Below are 22,609 nucleotides of genomic sequence, written 5' to 3' on the forward strand. Positions count from 1 at the left end.
GACCATTCAATAGACAAATCTAAAAATTTAAAGTTTCCTGGACAGATTTGTTGACAAACCCAATAGCTCCCAGGTGGAGACCCTTTGGATGACATCTTCCTCCCTGATGGCTGAGATTTCTGGATCCCTGCTGTGTGCCAACTACCATTGTAAGAACTTTATGTGCATGAGCTCACTAGATGCTCACACCACACCAGGAGGTCTTCCTTCAGCTCTTAAACCCTCTCCTAGGCACCAGGTTACATCAGGGAAAAAAATGACAAGGTCCTCATTCTTGGGCATTACATTCCTGTACAACTCATATTTAATTCTTGTTGGTGATAAGTATTATTAAGAACAATAAAGTAAGGTAAGGAGATAGTAATAGGAGAATCTTTGGGAGGATGACTAGGGAAATTGTCTCATTCAAACAGAAGTCTGAATGAAGTGGGCCTCTCCCAACTCCTGCAGTTTTCTTGCCAGTGTCTCTCCTCATTAGCTGTTGTCTATGCTAGTGGCTCCTCTGTCATGTTTCCCCTCGAGGAATACAGCATTCCTGGGTTCTCATAGAACACCACTCTCCCTTACCCTCAGAACTTCTCTGAATATCTATCCAGAGGGATATTTCCCTATCTCAGGAAGAGGGGGTTCTCATGATTTGCTCAGTTGCCATAACAATTACCACAGATAGGGGTTAAAACAAGACATTTCCTCCCAGAAAGGGAAATCCAAGACCAAGTTATCAGCAGGGTTGGTTTCTCCTGAGGCCTCCCTTCTTGGCCTACAAACGGCCATTTTCTCACTGTCTCCTCACATGGTCTTTACTTCTGCAGGTACATATTTGGAATCTCTCTGTGTGTCCAAATTTCTTCTTATAACACCAGTCAAGTTGAATTAGGGCCCACCCTAGCAGCCATGTTTTAACTTAATTACCTCTGTGAAGGCCTTATCTCCAAACAAAATCACATTCTGAGGTATGAGGGATTAGGACTTCACTATATGAATTTTGAAGGGACTCAGGGGCTTCCTGGTCCACAACCCAAACTTTCTGGAGTAGAGCTTGGCTGCTTTTTTCTGATGATTGGATATGCTATCCTTGTGTGGAGGATGACCAGATCCCCCTCGCCCCCGTTTTTCTACACATCTGGCACAGAGAGCTCCATCCACAGTATGTGTATCAAGGGGTAGCCAGCCCCCTTCCAAGGAAAGTCAATCAACCTATACTTTTCCCAAAGGAAAGACCAAGGAGATCTGCTGGACAGAGTCATCTGCTGGACTCTATACTTTAGGAGGGGCTTGTGTTCTTCTGGCTCTGTCACCTGTACTGAATGTATCACCTGACTTGTAGCAGGTCCTCAATGCATCTGTGTCAAATGAAAGGAAGCTCTCAACTCTATTCAGAGAAGAAACTGGGCAAGTAACTGCTCAAAATTTATTTCAGCAACCTAGAAGAACATGTATTTTGTCCCATGTATATAAATTTACATCCATGGTTAAGGTTGCATCAGTGAACATGCTTTGACCTCTAATGTTACCTAACAAATTGTTTATGTTCTGAGACTCACTTGCCTCAACTTGAAATGAGGTGATAGAAGATTGAAGGAGGAAGGTGGAGCAGATTCTGTTTTGGAGTACAATCTTTTTGCATGTCAGTTCTGAGATGTATGATTTGAACAGAAACTGTGGTGTATTCTTTCAAAAAAAAAAATCAGACTCCAGTTGATACTCTGATGGCACTCCTACTTCTCATGAGAAAAGCCACAGTTACCTGAGCAGAAAATAATAAATTATCACAAAGGAAAAAAATTAGTATTTTAGAAAGAATTTTTTAATGAAAGCATGTTGTCCATTTTACAGAATTTAATTCAAACAGCAGGCAGTACATCTCTCAACTGGAACATTAGTTCTGTGTCCCAGCTGCCTTATCATTATGTCTTTATTATGCCTCATCCTAAAGTTGCTTCCACCACATCAGAAATAATTTACCCCTAGCCAGGTTTTAAATCAAGGATATCTATCAACACACGCTGGTTTCCAGCGATTATGTTATTTTAAATACAGGGGACCGGAAATAAATGAGTTGAAAATGTTAAATGCAGTTCAAGTTCTTGTCACACCAAAAGGAAAACATATTCCAAACCAAATTAATTTAGGTAGTAAGACATTCTGAAGCATCCTCCAATCAACGGCAGTTTGACATATTGTGATTGTCTTGATGAATAATGAAGCAAGACAACAACTTCTCCAGTGCATTCTTCAGGACATGGGAGAAAGAGAAGATGATGTTCGAAGCCCATAGCTCTTCAGACTTTACCAAAAGGGACACTCCTTGTGACAAGGTTCCAAAGGGACAGCAAGTCTGAGCTAAGCCATGGTGGGATCCTTGCGGGTCATTCCAAGCGGAATGTAGGTTTGACTCTACTGATGCTGGCAGCCAGAGCCCAGCCCCTGAGTGGAATTCTTCTGTACTCCAGTTCTCCTTTTGTTCCGATGGCACTTCTCCCAACAGTGCTTGACAATGAGTGATGCTCTAAAACCCTGCTCTTTCACACCCTGTGGGTGACCTATAACTTTTCATGGGTCACCTTTGACCTGCGAACTGACAGTTTGATTTATTGTCCGGTGTTATGATTTATGAGTATCTTCTCAGAATAATTAACAGACAACAGGTGGCGGCATAATAATTTTGATTACCCAGCGGTTCATGAAACCACCACAAAGGTGACTTCATTTTCTGAATAAGAGAGGGACAACAATTAAAAATTAAACAAAGAAATGCTTTTATGCCACAGTTTTTCAGTCTTTTGTCCCACACAGAAGACTTATTTAGGGGGCCTGCATTCCTCTTAGGCACCAGGAAAAAAAAATAAGGAACTTCGATTCTGGGAATATAAGAAGACCGCCGTATGGGTAGAATTATTTTTCTTTCTTCCGTGAAGTCTTGATTAATTGAGTTATGTCAAACCTGTCAACCAGATCATCTTTTAACATCCCGTTTTTGACAATGGCCATAGCCCAGGAAAGAATCAGTGGTCAAAGACAGTTTGGGAATGCATTTAACTTTTTTGTAAGTCATTCTAACCTAATTCAACTGACTGCTTCTAAATATTTCTTCTTAAGTACGTAAGCAGAAACCAAGAATACTCCCCCGCACAAAGCCTTTTTTTTTTTCTTTTAAAGTGTATGAATAGGAATCTATTTTTTTAAGTACTATTTTATTATGGTCTACATTAGCTTTAACTTTCTTCCCCCTCTTCAGATTTGTGTGCTATTTTTCTCCAGCAGACATCACATCACTTTTATTCAAGTCAAGGGTGGCATCCTCATTAGAGATTTTATATTACAGGCATCTCAGTCTCCTAGGGATTGACATTTATTTCCAAATGAATCCGCAGTGCATTTAGGTAAGCACCTACCTTTAAGAATGCCTAATGCCGTTTTTTTGTAATACTAAATAAAAATCAAGTCAGGTAAGATTTATCCCCCATAGCTCTCTATTTAATCTCTGCCGAAAATGGACCTAAGTGTTACTAATGTAATTGAAGTACACAGGCCTCTGAATATGTAACAGTCCTGCCTCCCACCCAAATGCTAGGTGGTTGAGAACCTCCCGTGCATATGAAATGCAGTTTTGTACAGCGCCACAATAGTGATATTACAGGCTTATCATTTTAATTGACTTTTTGACATATAAAAATATTCCTACAATCCTACTTTACATTATAGTTTAATAACAGCTTAACACACATCTATGAAATATTCATTCCCGTTACATTCAAATTTTAAAATATCTGATGGAGAGCCTGGTTAATAGATAAAGGAGAATCCCTGGAATATTAAAGACAGTTAGGTGTGCAGGTAGTGTCCTCCGCTGAAAAGTAAAGCACAATTACCACGAGGATCGCAGGTTTTTATTTATATTTTTAATTCATAAAGATTCCCCTGAACCAAAATACAGCCAAGGTAAAGGTGATTTTGTAGTGGGGTATTTTTTCTTCTACTATAGATACAAGCTCCAGGTTTCTCTGCTCCATGAGCCTCACTGAACACAATCCTATTCTTAAGAAAAATATCAGAAATACCAGATCTGTATATTTATGTATGATAGTGCTCAAGCCTGCAGATTCAGCTCACACCTCAGAAAATTAAGTGCCACCTAAATGCCCACTCTGGTTGACATCTGTCTCAGAACTCCACCCGCCCCTCAGCTTTGAAGAACAAGTTGGGAAGAGAGTTTACTTTGAAAACATGATACATGTGCGAATCATGAGGTAATTTGGGTACTTCGTTCCCCATCAATTTTTAAATTAATTATCTGGAAGCAAGCAGCGGTTAATTTTGGCCATAGACTTTTTGATTAGAAGCTTTGACCCCTTTTGCCTTTTGGCATCTCCTATACAATCCCGATGACATGCGGGGTAACCCTTGACACCTGATTCAACACAAAGTCACACCCCGGCCGGCCGATCTTCCACATTCAGCAATCCTTTTGTTACAATGGGACAATTTCACCCACTTGCATCCACCTCCGAGAAACGTGGCCATCCCCTTAAGCCAGCCTGCCTCTGCATAAAACTTATTTCCCAGGGAAAAGGAGCGCACCCCCCCCTTTCTGCCATTACTTCTGTTTTACAAACTTTACACCACAGCATCGTCCCATATGTTTGTGCAGCGTACAAGAAGGTTTCTTTAGAAAGCGCTGATGCTAATTATAAATTTAATTTGCATTTTAATTAGAATGGTAGCAAATTAAAAGCGTGGCAGCTGGAGAATTTTGAACGCTTTGCAGAGATTTGGTGTCAGTATCTCCCCGTTTTTGACTTTGCAGCCTTTCCCTTTTTCTCCCTCACTATCTTTCATTCACACAAGCATATTGGCAATGTTTCTCCCTGCATTCCTCACATTTGTGTATTTATTTTCCCCATTCTGCCCGCCCTCCCACCGCCCCTACCCCAGCCCCCCAAGGATCAAGTTGTGAATTCTTTCTTCTTTGTGCTGATAAACGGTGTGCACTTGTCCAGTGCCAGCGGACGGTGTACAGTAGTGACAAGGTGGCTCTTTAGAGGGTTTTTTTTTTTTTTTTGAAGCCCCTTCTTGTATCACTCCGTGTTGCAATCTGTGCCTGTCATACAGGTAAGAATCTAATGCTCCCTCTCCCTGAAGAAAGGGGGCTGCTTGGACTCTGTCGGCCTCTGTTTACCACAAATTTGGGTCTGCATAATAGCATCTTTATATTCCTGGAAATCTTGGCCACAGGTCTTTGGCACGTTAATAAAATATTCAGCAGGCTGTATCCTTTGCTGTGCAAAAGCTTCTTATCTTGATGAAGTCCCAATAGTTCATTTTTGCTTTTGTTTCTTTTGCCTTCGTGGATGTATCTTGCAAGAAGTTACTATGGCCGAGTTCAAAAAGGGTGTTGCCTGTGTTCTTCTCTAGGATTTTGATGGAATCTTGTCTCCACCTCACACCAGTGAGAATGGGGAAAATTAACAAGGCAGGAAACAACAAATGTTGGAGAGGATGCGGAGAAAAGGGAACCCTCTTACACTGTTGGTGGGAATGTGAACTGGTGCAGCCACTCTGGAAAACTGTGTGGAGGTTCCTCAAACAGTTAAAAATATACCTGCCCTACGACCCAGCAATTGCACTGTTGGGGATTTACCCCAAAGATACAAATGCAATGAAACGCCGGGACACCTGCACCCCGATGTTTCTAGCAGCAATGGCCACGATAGCCAAACTGTGGAAGGAGCCTCGGTGTCCAACGAAAGATGAATGGATAAAGAAGATGTGGTTTATGTATACAATGGAATATTACTCAGCTATTAGAAATGACAAATACCCACCATTTGCTTCAACGTGGATGGAACTGGAGGGTATTATGCTGAGTGAAGTAAGTCAGTCGGAGAAGGACAAACATTATATGTTCTCGTTCATTTGGGAAATATAAATAATAGTGAAAGGGAAAATAAGGGAAGGGAGAAGAAATGTGTGGGAAATATCAGAAAGGGAGACAGAACGTAAAGACTGCTAACTCTGGGAAACGAACTAGGGGTGGTAGAAGGGGAGGAGGGCGGGGGGTGGGAGTGAATGGGTGACGGGCACTGGGTGTTATTCTGTATGTTAGTAAATTGAACACCAATAAAAAAAAAATAAAAAAAAAAAAAAAAAAAATATTCAGCAGGCATTCCGCCTGGCTCCTGCATGCCTAAGGAAAGGCATTGTTCCGAGTATACCTTTGGGCAAAAGCCCTGCGCTGTCAGCCCTTGAGCCTTTGGAGTGGCAGAGATGGTAGTCCTTGCGTTTCTCGGAGCTGTCTCTCACTTGGGATGTGAGCATGTCTGTTTTCAGCACTCACGTGAGCACGTTTATCAGTTCTGTCGTTTCCCCTATGTTGTGTCTCCATGGTCATTTTCCTTCCTTCTGTTCACTTCCCCCACAGTGTCCTTGCTCAATAATTTTCATTAATTGATTGACAGCTCTGATAGACCCAACTAACCTCTATCTCACTCTCGTGTCTGTTTTTAAATAAGTACTTGTGCGTCCAATGACCTTGTCGCCTCATCAGCGATCAGAAAATGAGCATGCAGATATGGAAGGAGCTGATTAGCAAAATAAGCAATAGATCTCATTTCTGGCTGAAGTCCACCGTGAGCAGTGACGACGATACTTTGCCATTTTACATTTCGAAGAGCAGCGGCTCAAAATAAAGAATAAGCAATAAACAGGCGATGCTGAATCTCCTGAGCATCCGTTCAAGTGTATTAAGAAATGAGCCTTTACCCATCATTTTGTCACCCTGGAGGAAGAGGGATGAGAAGGTGTGGGATGTGTCCCTCGACAACACAAGACAGGAAGGTGCTTTCCCATCACTCACATCACTGGCTTCATTAAACCTCGAAAGCCAACAGTTAAGTTTGGGGAAATTATTTGTCCTAAGAGGAAGACACGGGCAGCATCTTTCTACTGCATTCTCTGTGTGAGTGTGTGTGTGTGTGTGTGTGTGTGTGTTTATGTGTGTTTGTGTGTGTTTACCTTTTTTCCCCCGCATATTCTTCATGTTGAGGTATGCTAGATATGTCAGCTTTTAAGACCTACTGTTACCATGTAACTGGCTTTATACTCATCCATATAATAAGCAGGAAGATAGGTGTGCCTGGGTGGCTCAGTGGTTGAGCATCTGCCTTCCACCCAGGTCGTGATCCTAGGGTCCTGGGATCAAGTTCTGCATTGGGCTCCTCTCAGGGAGCCTGTTTCTCCCTCTGCCTATGTCTCTGCCTCTCTCTCTATGTCTCTCATGAATAAATAAGATCTTAAAAAAATAATAAGCAAGAAAATGTACTTCAGCATCATCTAAATACAACATGTTAGTTATTGTAGTTAGTTAGTAATAACTAAATAAGCTATAGGAAGGAAAGCAATCCACATCTCATATTAGTAAAATACCTATTTTGGTCCGTTTTTAAGATGCTGATTTTTACCTAAAGCATTAATCATATCCCATGAATGAGACTGAACTGGAAAGTGACTTATTACTTACTTAACAAGAAATCACATTTTAAACATTATAAAAGCCACACATACATACAAATAATTACATTTATACTTTAATTCCAAATAATGTTCAGTTGATGTTACTACTCACTTTACTTGTTAAATTACAAATATTGATTTTATACCTTTCATTTGAAGGGCTTTTTTTAAAAAGATTTCATTTATTTATTCATGAGAGGCACAGAGAGAGAGGCAGAGACATAGGAGGAGAAGCAGGTTGCTTGAGGGGAGCCGGTTGTAGGACTTGATCCCCAGGACCCTGGGATCATGCCCTGAGGCAGAGGAAGAGGCTCAACTGCTGAGCCACCTAGGTGCTCCCACTTAAAGGGCTTTCATGATGATTTAAAAGTAACTTATGTCAGGGATGTTGATAAAGATAGAATTTCCTGAAGGAAAAGTATATAAATACCATCTCTACTTTATGCCAAGTTTTGGAAGCTGGAGGGAGAGCTACATCACCAAATAAACTATTTTATTCATTATTATAAGCTTGATTAAGATAACTTCAGAGATAAGAATGGGGTTCCACAAAACTAAGTACTTTAAATTTGGATCCCAAGAGAGCTAGAAAAGAAGACAGAATTAACGCTTTCGTTAAGCAGAAGAGGGAATTGATAAGGTGTGCCAGAAGTAACATATTAATGATGGCAAAGGTGTCTGAGATATTCACAATTGGTTTTCTGATAATTCAAACCTCATTGTAAAGAATGCATTATATCTCCAAGTTAAACAGCTTTGGTTAAAAGTAAATTTGCTTCTTTAAGTTGTAATTCTCATATGTCTGAGAATTCAATCTCCAACTTTGAAAAGCAGGAGTATCTGCGTGATACTGGCATTTAAAAAATGTTAATAAGCATATTGCCATCGAAGAGTAATTGTCTAAAATAGTAGATAATGGTATGCAAAAAGTTGGCCATGACTTACCCTAATTAAGTAACACGATTACAAGGCAAAATAGTGAAAATAAAAGTTCTAATTTCCCTGCCACTGTAGCACCCACCACTTGCCTTATTCTACACCTAAATGTACCCACCATGGCTTAAAACTGTACACATCAATTCCATGGCTTTCAAAGGAAACACATTTCGGTGGCATTTTGAAATGGACAATACACTTTACCGAGATAAATCTTTTTCATTGCCACTTTGGAAAGGTTTAGTTTTTCTTCATGTAATTTTTTGCAGCTGTACAAAACACTTTCATTAACCCAAGAATGGATTATTTGGAGTGCTAATTAATTGATTCTTCAAAATGCCAATTGACACACTCCCAGGGAAAACCTGATCTAAGCAACTATGTTAATCAAGCTATTGTACTTATGGTTCTGTCTGAATATCAGACCATCTGAAATGAGGAGAACTTTGCCATTACTCGCCTGGCCCTCTCGTGGGCAGCTAATTAATATGAGCTGAATATGACAGTTGTACTTGTACGCTCACCGTACCGCCTGACAATAACTCTATAAAATTACATTTCAGCTAAAGAATGGAAACAGTGTTAAATACCATTATTTGCCTCCCTTTGATGTCTCAGAGTCATTATGAAAGCAATTACAACAGTTTCTCTGTCTGTATGTCTACAGGGTATTTATTATCTGTATCTGTCTGAATCCTTTGCCAGGTGGAGAATATATGGCATATTAAAGACAAGGGAATTCAGCCACAATTATCAGGATGGGAACAGAGAAAGAAACAAAATCAGAGTTTTGCAGATGATCCTGCCAGAAAACAGTAATTTAATATTAAAGCCTGGTGGTCTGGGAAAACTTGCAGGATCTTTTTATTTATTTAAATTAAAAAAAAATTCTCCAGGTTCACAAAGCTCATGAATCTAGGGCAGAATTAATTAAAACCAATAGGGAAATGGAAAACACAAAAACAAAAGGAAAGGAAAAAAAAAAGCAACTCAAGGCAGCAGCAGGAAACATATTTTGCTTCTTAATTATAAGTGGATATTCTCCCTTTCAACCAGCCCTTTCCTAACCAACTGGTATAATCCACAAGACGGATTCCCTCTCTCCCCTCCCCCCTCCCCCAGATAAAATTACCTATGGTTTTTTCACACATGGACTAACAGACATCAAGAAAACCTCAGTTTTCAGGTCCCCTCTAAGACTTTCCCCATGCTGTTGGAACCTGGCATGATTCAGACACAACCATGTCTATCAGGAGTTGTAACTCCTCCCTATCAAAGTGCATCTGGATTCAAAGGACACTTTTGATTGACAAGCAAGGTATGGATGCTGACTGCCCCCATGGAGGAGTTTTGTTTTTTGTTTTTGTTTTTGTTTTTTTTCTCCATGGCAGTGTCTGTGGACAGGCCTCTATATGATTCAATTCAAAGATTACTGATCGTGTGCTCCCTATGTGATCAGTGTTCTGTGGATGTTGGGGAGAACGAAAGACGAAAAAAGTCATATGGGATGAGGTCTCTGCTTCATGGGACTGTAGGAAGAAGAGAGAGAGGCCCGTTGGTTTTGAGCCTCCCATTGGGCATTAGGACGTTTCATCTGGGTAACAACCATGTGAGTAGAATCTCTGATCTCCAGTTATAGATGAACAAACCGCAGGGCAGGAAGGTGAAACAACGTGTCCAAAGGAACACAGTTGAGGGCCAGTGCTTTAAACTCCGCTTCTGTCTGGCTCCAAAGTCTGTCTCTCTCCACGAGTTCACACTCTTCCAAAGGCCCAAAAGAATGCTGGGACCAACAGTGGATGAAGAAGGTACCAAATGCTGCCAGCTGGGAGGAGTGGAAGGACAATGTAGAGGGAGGAGCTGGAGAGAAGATTCTGGGAGGAGTTTTGACTTGCACTAGATCTTGCAGATGTGCAAGCACTTTAGTGAGGAAGAGGTAGGGATCCCAAATTTCCTATCCTCCGGGATTCTCAATTAAGACAGAAAAATGATCTCTTGTATGATGAAGATGGAAGACAAACTTTGTGATTTGGAAAATACTGCACGGAGATGTGTGCTTATTAGTATTTCTGATTTGAGAAAGAGTGATGCGAGACAGATGGAGATAGACTTAACCAAGATGTATTGAGAGGACGTTGAAGAGATTGGTTGCTTAGAATTAAGGGTTGGTATGCTTGATGTGCTGTGTCCATAAAGTTTTGGCCACACGTGTCATGGAGGAATACCTTTGGGTGGAGAAGAGCAGATGCCAGGTTGCTAGGCAAAGAGTACCAAAAGCACTCCCTGTTCTACAACAAAGAGTTTCCAAAAAAAAAAAAAAAGAGTTTCCTCACTCAGCTACAATGATTCTCTTTTTCTCTTTCTCCTCCTTTGGCTGCTTCTTTTCCAAAAGTACATCGGAGAGGTTAAACCACCATTCAGAGCAGGAAGGATGCTCTAACAGTGCTGCTTCCAGGAGCACATTCCCCATGCTGACTGCTATCTCTGCTTGCAAATATAACATTGTTTCGACTATTGCAAAAACAAAGTCAATCCTTGAGATCTTTAACAAAGGGCTTAACTGGATAAGGAGCTGAATATAAACTTGAGATGGTATCACCTGAAGTCAAAGAAAATACAGATACTTTTTTTTTACAAAGAAGACCCTTGGAAACATTTCATTTTTGTGCCATGTAACTTCACCTCCAAAAGGTTCATGGTGTTGGCAATCTCAATATATTCAAAGTCTCTGGATACAAATTGAACCAAGTTTCTCTTTTGTCACCAGAACAACATCAAAAAAGTTTACATATTGATCAAGTATGTGAGTAATGGTCTATTTTGTATATCTGGATTAATATGTAAACAATCTTGGGACACATGGGTGGCTCAGCGGTTGAGCATCTGCCTTTGACTCAGGGTGTGATCCCAGGGTCCGGGATCGAGTCGCACATCAGGCTCCTGCACGGAGCCTGCTTCTTTCTCTGCTTATGTCTCTGCATCTCTCTGTGTCTCTTATGAATAAATAAATAAAATCTTTAAAAACTATATGTGAACAATCAAAGTAGAAAACCATTTGCATGCAGGGAAAAATGACAAAGAGCAGCAGAAGGGGAACAAGCTGGGTTCAAAGCCAAACCTTTCAATTTCTGACATCTCCATTTTCCTCTCTTAAATAGAAATGTCATTTACCTTCCATGGTTACTATTATGCCTTAAGTAAAATAAAACATGTACATTACCTAGCACTGTTTCTGGCACCTAGCAGGTGCTCAATACATGTTATCACTTTTTCTCTTTCATTTTTGAATTGGTGTACCAAATTTTACTTTGGGTAGAAGAGGAGATGGACATAAAAGCTGCTAGTAACAATAAAAGCTGGGAACTGCCTCAACAATTTTAGCTTTTAAAAATGACTTTTTATGTTTCTTTAATCAAAAATTCAATTCTCCCTGCAATCAATGATGACTTTTATTTTTATAAGGTTTATAGCCATCATTAAATCGTTAAATTATTCAACATAGAGCAGTCAGGACCAGTTAGGTTATGCTGCAGTAACAAACCATTGTTAAAAATGATTACCCCCAAAAAATAAATTAAATAAAATAAATTTTAAAAAAATGATTACCCCCAAATCTCAGCATCCCAGAGCAACGCAAGTTGATTTCTGATCTCTGCTGCACTTATTGCGGCTGTCTGCAGGCTCTGCTCCTCCTCATCCCCCGCTGGGGACTTGCAGTGTTTCTTGTCCCTGTGGCAGAGGGGAGGAAAGCTGGAAGGTCACACCCAGACAATTAGATGCTCCAGCCTGGAGGTAGTTTGTGTCATCTCTTCACTCCCCATTCGCAGTGAATGGGCCAATGGTCACACAACCCCTATCCAACCCAAAATCCCAACTTCAATCCTACCATTTTCCCAGAAGGAGAAGATCTGAACAAATGTGGGGAATTGCATTACTGGTACTACAAGGGATTTAGAGAATGCGTGTTTCCAGTACATTCTAGTAAATGTTGTCTGTTGCACTTAAAAATTAACAGAACAGGCTGAAAAAAAATCAAACCACTCCTTTATGATGCAAATGGGCCTCATAATACTTTTCCTAATTCATTAAGCACCAGATGATCCTGATTTTCCAGCTGAGTTTTTCCTTTGAGACCAGGTATACCCAGACTGCTTCAACAATGACTGCAAGCTCAGGTAGAAATACCTCTTCTGGCCGTGGCTAGCACTTCTTTCTGCTCCCCTGATCAATAATTCCAGCTACAAAAAGAATCAAACATCTCAAAGACATCCCAAAGGCATAGGTTGCCAAAGGGAATAAAAAGCAAACGCCGCATAGATTAATGTTCTCCTTAGGCTGCCCAGACACCCTTGTAGGGCCTGAGGCCTACAAGAGGCCAGTGGTGATTGGGATGCTTGAAATTATAGAGCTTGAACAACATTTCTTTATGAAATAGCTTTTTGAGCCTCTAGAGAAAGGAATTCTAGTTCAAAGAGTGACAGTTTCCAGTTTCACAGGTTCCCAAGCAGGTGAGAAAAGACAAAAGGGGGAAAAAAAAAGAAAAAAGAGGAACGAAGGAGAGGAGAGTGATACTGGGGATACTGAAAAATACCTAATAATAACAATGATGTCTTATTAAGATTGAAAATAATGCAAATATCTGGTGTTGACAAGAGTTTGGAGGGAGTCGGCACACTCATCCATTGCTGGTGATAGTGTAAATTGGAAAAATCTTTCTTGAGGGCAATTTGGAAATACACAGTAAAATTCTAAAAAAAAAAAAAAAAAAAAAAAAGGAAAGGAAAGGAAGAAAGAAAGAAAGAAAGAAAGAAAGAAAGAAAGAAAGAAAGAAAGAAAAAGAAGAAGAAGAAGAAAGAAAAGAAAAGGAAAGAAAGAAAGAAAGAAAGAAAGAAAGAAAGAAAGAAAGAAAGAAAGAGAAAGAAAGAAGAAAAAGAAACCCATGCCCTTTCTCTCAGCTGCTTCACTTTTAGGACTCTATCTTACTTAAGGGAATAATCAGAGATGTGTCTAGAGGTATATTCACACAAATCATCATTGTATCCTTACTTATAACAGTGAAATTAACTGTATATATATATACTAGGGATTCAATTAAGTAAATTTGATAGGTGAAATATGAACCATCGAAAGCCACACATCTGAATGTATACCTATATAAGCAGAGAGAATAGACTGTAGGGAAACCCAAAATGCTTAAGATATGTGATATGAGACAAGATACAACATGAAGATACGGCTAATTTGTACTTTTTTGCTAATTTTCCCTTGCTGCTCTTCTGCTTTGCCCATGTACATCATTTGAGGAAAAAAAGATACAAACAAAACAAAAATAAACCTCTAGTATGACCCCTTAGAGTCACCAAATTAGCTCTAACTACACATGCTTTTTCATCTGCTGTGTCCAGAAACATGTAAGGCAGGGATAAAGAAATACAGTTATACTTATTTTCCCAAAGATAAAGATTAGGTCCAGAGATTTTACACAATATCTTGAACTAGTTTTGTAACCACAACTGATCTGTGTAAAAACTTGCAATTAGAATCAGTCCCTAATGATAAAATCTCAGTAAATTAATAGTCTGTAAATTAATGACAATGTACATCTGAAAGTGAACCAAAGCTGTAAGATACTTCCATTTCTTGTGTATAGGTTATACATACTTTAATTTAAAAACATCAAATTTTAGTTAACATAAATCTGTGAAGATGTAAAATATGACTTTTTTTTTTCTTTAAGGGTTAAGATGCTGTTAGACCCAGGAGATAGGAATAAATTGTTAATATATCACTTTTTTAGAAGAAACACATTCTGACATTTGTTAATTAAACTTTTCTTAAGGTTTAATGCATTGTCAAGATAGGATATGTTTTCAGGAAAGCCTTGTGATCTTACCAAGCTTTAAAATAATCCAAAAGCTAGTTCTGACATTCTACCTAATGTAGATAAAAGAGTATTTTAAGCTCATGCAAATCTAAAGAAATAGGGAAATTTGATTCATCCCATTAATTAGTAGGTAACAACATAACGAGAAATAAATCTTGCTTATTTTCTTCAAAAAGGATGATTAATGAAGGTTTAAAAGCCTTTTTGGTTTTGCAAAGTTAATACAGTTTAATTATGTGAGATTAAATTTATATCATACCCTATATTTTCTTTGGTGTAGATGGGGTCAAAAAATTTGCAATGTTTAGTGAAGATCACCTTGTGAACTTTTCCAGTATTGAATAAACATGGCAATAATAAATTATAAATGCTGGCAATATTTAAGAGCTTCCTTGTGTCTTTTAATTTTATCTTAATAATTTCTCCCTGGAGACCATTCATTTTCTTGGGGTCATCATTCTGTTTGATGAAATGAACTGAGACCAAAGTTAAGGGTAAAACCCATGTACCAGTCATTATTGGATTACATGATCAAAACAAAAGCTTCCTACAGTATGGTAAATGTAATTTATGTGAATGGTTTGGTGGAGAAGTGGATAAAACCCTCTTTGCTCAGGGTTACAAAGAATCTGAGAAGCCTCCTCCCTTGGTCATTTTCCTGAAGGCAGCAGGGCAGAGTAGATAGCTGTGGAGGGCAGGACCCTACAATCTTCAGCCAGTATCTCAAACTTCCTGTCCCCACTTTCATCCATAAAACAGGCCATACCACAGGCTGCACCAGGCCTTTGCAGTGAGTAAAGGTGATAATGTGCCTAAACGAGATGGCACATGACAGGCGGCTCAGAAATGTTAGTTTCCTTCCCCATTCCTGCTCCCTTAGCAAAATATTAGACTATTAAGATTCTGATATCAAACATAATAATATATACATCTGATGATAAAGCACTTTTTCTTTTTTCTTTTTTCTTTTTTTTTTTTTTTTTCATGAGAGAAGCAGAGACATAAGCAGAGAGAGAAGGAGGCTCCATGCAGGAGCCCGATGTGGGACTTGATCCCTGAACTCCAGGATCACGCCCTGAGCCGAAGGGAGACGCTCAACCGCTCAACCACCCAGGTGTTTCAGATAAAGTACATCTTAAAGCTGGCTAAACTGGAATTACATTTTGGTCTGAACTGATCATCGTGAATAGATGGAGCAAATGTTGCAAAATATCTAGGCATTTTGTGTAATGATGGCTTTCTTACGGAGGAGAATGGAAATGCGGGGCGGGGAAGAGAAAAACTAATAATGAATATCTGTAAACTACTAATTAGAGGTCTGACTTGGGGTTAGTCCCTTCAAAGAGTTATAGAAATAAAACTATTTCTCTGGATTCAAATCTGATTCTACAACAATGGAAAACTAAGAAAAGTAGCACTAACCTCCAAATTCTAAATGAAATTACCCAGTTGGGATCTTCATTTTATAATTAGGTAAATGCTGCAAATGCTGCACAGTGTTACTGAAGCAAGTGAATTCTAATCCTGGAGTCTTCGTGGGAAATTGTCTTGCTGGCAGATTCAAGATATCTAGTCATTCAGCCACCAAAGTGACTTCAGCACTGGAAATGATGGAGAAACTTGAACCTCACCTTCAACTCTCTACATAAAAATTAGAATAGCAGGTGTGCCTGGGTGGCTTAGTTGGTTAAACGTCTGCCTTTGGCTCAGGTCATGATCTCAGGGTCCTAGAATCGTGCCCCATATCAGGCTCACTGTTCATCAGGGAAGTCTGCTTCTCCCCCTCTCTCTCTGTCCTCCCCCCTCACTCGTGCTCTCTCACTCTCTCTCTCTCAAATAAATAAATAAAATATTTAAAAAAAAAACATTAGAATAGTAGCTGTTCACACTTTCTTCACAGTGTCTCAAATACTTTCATGTGTTTTCTGTTTGTCAACAATCCCGTACAACAGTTGTTAAGTGTCACAAATTCTCATTGTAAGAAATGTGGGACAAAGGCTCAAAGATCTAAGGCCATTTTTTCAAGAACTACTTACTTACTGGTTGACAGAAACTCAAGATGTAGGCGATTTGTGATCCTGTGATCTAAAGCAAACATGCTAAAAAAATAAAAAATAATAAAAATAAAAAAATAAAGCAAACATGCTGAGAAGAAAGTGAGAGCATAGAGAGTTTTGCAGCCAATGGATTGTGAGTTCCAGAGGTAGGGTGGAAGGGTTCAGGCTGTTGGAAATGGCCAGAGAAGGGGCAGAGGAGGGGATGTGTCCGGATTCATGATGATCAGACCTTGAGTGATGAGGAGTAGACAACCTATGGATCAGAGACTTCTGGGGTGAAAGGGCAGTACCAAGGATAAAGGGCAGAGTGAGAGAGATCCTCATGGACTCAAAACAGACACAGTGGGTAGGCTGCAAATACAATAATGACGTTATTCGGACATTTGGGGGTATGACAACATGGACTACATATTAGACATTATTTAGAAAGAGAAAGAGCACATACAAATTAAGGAAAATGTTAATAATCCATACATCTCAGTGAAGACTATCTAGGTATCAATTGTCCTATCATTGTAACTTTTATGTTGGCTTGAAATGTTTTTAAAATAAAAACTCAGGGGACAAAGAGAGAACCAAGCAAGAATTCCACTTGGCATAAAGCAGAGCTTGTATTCAATACCAGAATTGACCAGGAGTAAACCTCTCTACACAACTTTAGTGCCCAAAGCTGCCTCTTTCTCTATAAGACCCAATTTAAAAACATTGTCTTGCCTGCAAGCTGGGCTGCTCTGAATTCCAGCCCTCCCCCCAACTATCCTGTCCAGAGAGATATCTGTGGGACTCAGTGCCCTCAGTCTAAGCCTGAAGCAGTTCTCAACATTCTTGGACCTTACCCCTTTGGCATCTAGTGAAGACCATGCATTTCTCTGCATGATCTTCTAAGTACAAAAGAAATAAATAAAATAGATGGGATTATAGAGGAAATCGGTTTTATTCAAATATATTTTCATAAATATAATTCTAAAGTGTGGTAGAGCAAATATGTGTTTCTTTATTGATGCATTAATTAATAAGAGTTAGCCATGGGTTTAATAACTACCATGATTGGAAATAGTGATGAGCATAAACTGTTTGTTAAGATATGTACAACTATAAAGTGATATAAATTTATCAGTGGTTCCTACTGATGACAAAGTACAGCTAGTGCTAATACTATCATGGTTTATCACAATCATTCAGAATTGAAAGAAATGCTATATTTCAGGTAGTCATTAGTACTTGTCTAAAATGGCAGACAGATCTCAGGCTAAGAGTCTTGGTAAGGAGATAAACATGCACCATGCTCTGTGTTGAATTTACTAAGACCTCTTACAATTATTTTCTGTGACTCTGAGAGTTTTGCTAACTATAAACCAATAACTAATCAGTTTTTATGATCCCCTGGTGTTTCGTATCCACTGCTAAAGACTATTATACAATATCGTGGTATATTTTCATGACCTTATCCAAAAAACCTAAGAGTGGAGTTGTGTAATTATCCATCTTCGGATCATCTATAGTCTGCCCTCTAATATAACATTTATAAGTTTTTGAAGATGAATGCTGCATTTTTAGATCTTGTCTGTATTTCATGTTCATTTATGTTTTTGAAGTTGAATGCTATATTTTTAGCATACAAGATTTCATGTATTTCATGTTCAAATTAAGAACTCAGTTAATAGTTGCTCTCCAAAACCTATTTCAACTAAATCAATTAAACAAATTAAGCTTAACTTAGTACACACTTCAATGATTTTTTCCAAAATATTATAAAGTCTTTTTAAAAATTTAAATTCAATTAACCAACATAAAGTACATACTTTGTTTCAGATGTAGTGTTTAATGATTTATCAGTTGCATATAATACCCAGTGCTCAACACATCATGTGCCCCCCCTTAATGCCTGTCATCCGTTTACCCCATCCCCTCACCCATCTCTCCTTCTTCAACTCTCAATTTCCCATAGTTAAGAATCTCTCATGGTTTTTCTCCATCTCTGATGACTTCCCATTCAGTTTTCCCTTCCTTACCCTGTGATGCTCTGTGCTGTTTCTTATATTCCACTTATGAGTGAAACCATATGATAACTGACTTTCTCTGATTGACTTATTTCTCAGCATAATACCTTCAGTTCCATCCACATCGATTTAATGGCCTTTGTCCTTTTTGATGGCTGAGTAATATTCCACCACCTCTTCTTTACCACCCATTCATTTGTTGATGAACATCTTGGATCTTTCCACAGTTTGGTTATGGTGTACATTGCTGCTATGCACATTGAGTTGCAGGTGACCCATCGGATCACTACATTTAAAAGCTTTTCTGTTAAGACACTCATTGGTAATAAAAGAATACATAAAATATAGAACATTCAGATATCTTATTCAGTGGACAGTGAGAAGTTCAGGAATTCGATTCTGTCATGTTTTGACCAAGCTAAACCTTGAGATAGAAGGCTATCCAAACTCTGCCCTCCTTATTTAAACTCCACCTCTTTTGGGTGACTTCTAATAAGAATGTACAGAATGACACAGCTAGAAAAAAAAGTTGTATAAGAAAAATGTAGCCCAGGTAAGGAAACAAATATAAAAAATATAAATATAAGAGGTAATCATTACAGGTAAGCCACTAGGAGATCTTGTGAAAAATGATCAATTGTCATTAATTTGAGAAGAAAAAATTTCTGGTTTACACAAGAAGTTGGGTTTTTTAAGACATAAATGTCAAAGTAGTTATCCCATGGAACCTAAGAAAGGAGCACTGAATGGTTATAAAGGCAATATTTTCAGCAACATTCTCATAGCAGAAAAAGCAAATGGGGTAAGCATAGCCGATCTTACCATATCCTGATGACTTGGTTGTGATCAGAGTACAAATTCTTATGAACTCTTTTTGACCATGACAGGTGAATTTCAGATCCATCCCTTTGGGTACTGTGGCTGATAGATTCTTAGACAGTTTTCAATGATCCCACCTTATGGCATGCATGCCCTTGTGTAATCCTCACCCCTTAAGTATGGACAGGATCTGTGGCTTGTTTCTAACCGATAGAGTACAGGGCATGTGATAAGATGTTAACTCTCCAGTAACACTACATAGGATTGAAACGTCCACCCTGCTTACAGACTATTAACTCTTTTCCTTGTGGGTTTTCATGGAATAAGACTTCTTATGGAGAGGTCTATCAGGTGAGAAACTGAGGGCAGCCTCCAGCCAACAGCAGTGAGCAAGAAACTGAATCCTTCTCATAATGAGCTTGAGGGTGGATCTTTTTATAGGAGAGCCTCAAAAGGTATCTGAGCTCTGGCCAACACCTTCTCCAGTAGCCATGTCTGGCCAACACCATCACTACAATCCTGTGATACCTTGAACCATGTCCAGATTCCCAACCCACAGAGATGGTGAGGTAATAAATGCAGGTCGTCATAATTTGGTAAGATTGTGGTAACTGTGTGTGCAGCAATAGATAAATAATATTCAATACACAATAAATAAGACACACATCTTCAAGATATGTAAAGCAGAGTATGTGCTTATGCTAGGCTGAATGTGCCACTCAGGCAGTGCTTTGGACTATCAGGTGGTGTTTTGTTTTAGGTTGTGGTCAGACATCTTCATCTCTCACTGGTACAGATGTCAAATCATAAGTACATGGTTTAGATGTAATTTTTCCATGGACTCAGAATTATAGAGATAAAATGTGTGTATTGTTGGGCTCATGACATGTCGTATGAGAAAATCCTACTAGCTTCTTCAAGTCTCTCCATGTAGTTTGTCACACAATTCAAGAAGAATGAGAGTGTTTAAAAGAAATATGCATAAATATTCACACAGGAGGTCCTGTGGTCCTCATTCAGTTATTAATTCAACAAATAACTTTTAGTTTGTCTTCCTACAAGAACCAGGCCTTTACTGATGATACAATCTTGCATGGATAAGAGCTCTGATACTGTCTTAAAGAAGTAGATACTAGCATCTACCAAGAACTTTACATGCATTGGCTTATTTGGTTCAGAAAACAAAAGTTTGATTGAGGTTTGGGAGTCATAGAGCAAGCAAATTGCAAAGCTAGAATTTGATCCTGAGTCTTTTTTCTGACTTTAGAAACCCTTTGGCCATGTCATGGTCTTCTGGCTTAATAAGAGTCTCTCAATTTATGAAAGTTATCATGTTATTATAAAACATTTAGAAAATATGAGCGAATAAATGAACAAAAACATTCATTTGATCTCATTGCCATTTCTCTACAGCTAGTATTCTAGAAAGTTACATTTTAGTGGACAGATGGACAGATAATTATGTGAGAATAGTTGGTTAAACAAGTTGTGTTTGATTTCCTGGGCCCTTTGAGGTTTTTTGCTTTGAGGGATTTTTGCAGGGAGCTACTTAAAATTGGCAGCTCTTCTGACTCTCTTAAAAGCCTAACCACATAGAAAAGATGTCTCCTTATTCCACAGAAAGAAAGAGAGGGGTTATCTTAACTGATCAAAAGGAGAAAGATGCTCTTTCTAGACAGTTAAGAGATAAAAAGCAATGGATCTTACTGGGGGGGGGGGGTGAAACACAGTGATGGGGATGGATAGCCCTTTGAGAAGGGAGGCTGTGGGGTTCACCAGTGAGGCTGGAGCCCAGGCACAGGGCCAGCCCCAAACATGGCACAAAACCAGCAGCACCCATGGGGCCATGTGCATTGGAATACAGGCATGGAAGAAAGAATATTTGCCCGAGCTAATGACCTGTGACAAATGACTTGAGGGTTCCTCCCAATAGTCTGGGGCTCCTTAAAACCCAGGGATTCCTGCACAACTCTGAAAAGGAGAAAACTCCAGTTATGAATGAGAAAAAATATTCTAAAAAACAATTCTGCATTCTAGCACTGGGAGTGCTGGGAGGCAGATGGAAAGAAAATGTGATACTTCTTTCACCCCTGACTTCATGGACTAATAGCCACAAAATCCATGCTTGTTATGCCATCCCTGCAAATATTTAGAGAATATGATCTAGCAGACACTTTTAGGGGATACTAAGACAAATAAGGTAGGATCTCTTCACTTATAGTCTATTGAAAAAAATTAAAAATAAGTCTTTTAAGAATTTTATATATCAAGTGTCCAGTGAATCCAGGTGATGCCTTTCTCAATTTTGCAAGGGATAATTAGTTTGGCTTCTCCAGAGAAGTAGAAACAGTAAGATGACAGATAGATAGATAGATGATAGATAGATAGATAGATAGATAGATAGATAGATAGATAGATAAAAGGAGAATTATTTCAGGGAATTGGCTTATGTGATTGCAGAGTCTGGCTGGGAAAATCTTAAATTTTAGGTCAGGCCAGCAGATTGAACAGTCTTGAGCAGGAGTAGATGCTGTAGACTTGAGGCAGAATTTTGTCTTCCTCTAGAAGACCTCAATTTTATTCTTAAGGCCATTCACTTGATTGGGCCAAGCACACCCAGATTACCAGAGATAATCTTTATTTAAAGTCAACCAATGAGGGCACCTGGGTGGCTCAGTAGTTGAGCGTCTGCCTTTGGCTCAGGGCATGATCCTGGGGTCCTGGGATCAAGTCCTGAATCAGGCTCCCCACAGGAAACCTGCTTCTCCCTTTACCTATGTCTCTGCCTCTCTCTCAATCTCTTTCTCTCTCTCATGAAAAAATAAAATATTTTTAAAAAGTCAACCATTGATAGCTGTTAGCCACATCTCCAAAATACTGCCACAGAAATACCTAGGTTAGTGTTTGAGTAACTAGGTACTGTAGCTTACCAAGTTGATACATAAAACTAGCCAAGCTGATACATAAGACTAACCATTCTACACAGGAGGTATGAGACTGGAAGCAGAACTAGAAGCTGATTAAGAGCTCACTGGGTGGAGGAGAAGGAACAGCAGAGTGCACATCAGGGCAGGGAAGCGGAAGGTATGCTTTGAGGAAGTCTAAGTGGTGCTGTGCAGTTGGGACCAAAGAGGAGGGGAGAGGAGTGAGAGAAAACCTGGATTTGCAGGCCAATAAGCTGGGGTCAATGGAAAGTCTTATGGGGCTTTTTGTGAGTAATTTGATTATATTTGAGTTCCAGAAAGACCAGTCTGGGGTTAGTGTGGGCAGTGGTAGGGATGTCGGCTTGGAAGGTTTAGAGAAAGGGTGAGTGTCTGACTTCCAGTACAGTGGGGGCAGAAAAGAGGGACTTGGTATTGGGAAGATAGAGAAGAGCTGACCCCACAGACCTTGTGGGCCTC

The 22,609-nt window shown here is 39.3% G+C and overlaps 1 long non-coding RNA gene across 1 annotated transcript; it reads right to left on the bottom strand.

Moving 5' to 3' along the window:
* Positions 1-1,821: 1,821 nt before the first annotated feature.
* LOC119871197 lies at positions 1,822-21,981 on the bottom strand. Its single transcript, XR_005357003.1, has 3 exons — positions 19,212-21,981; positions 12,055-12,177; positions 1,822-2,944 (listed from the first exon to the last, which is right to left on the bottom strand). It is a non-coding gene; the product is annotated as an uncharacterized LOC119871197 (long non-coding RNA).
* Between the last annotated feature and the right edge of the window lie 628 nt (positions 21,982-22,609).

Source organism: Canis lupus, chromosome 3, assembly GCF_011100685.1.
Source record: "Canis lupus familiaris isolate Mischka breed German Shepherd chromosome 3, alternate assembly UU_Cfam_GSD_1.0, whole genome shotgun sequence".
NCBI classification, from domain to species: Eukaryota; Metazoa; Chordata; class Mammalia; order Carnivora; family Canidae; genus Canis; species Canis lupus.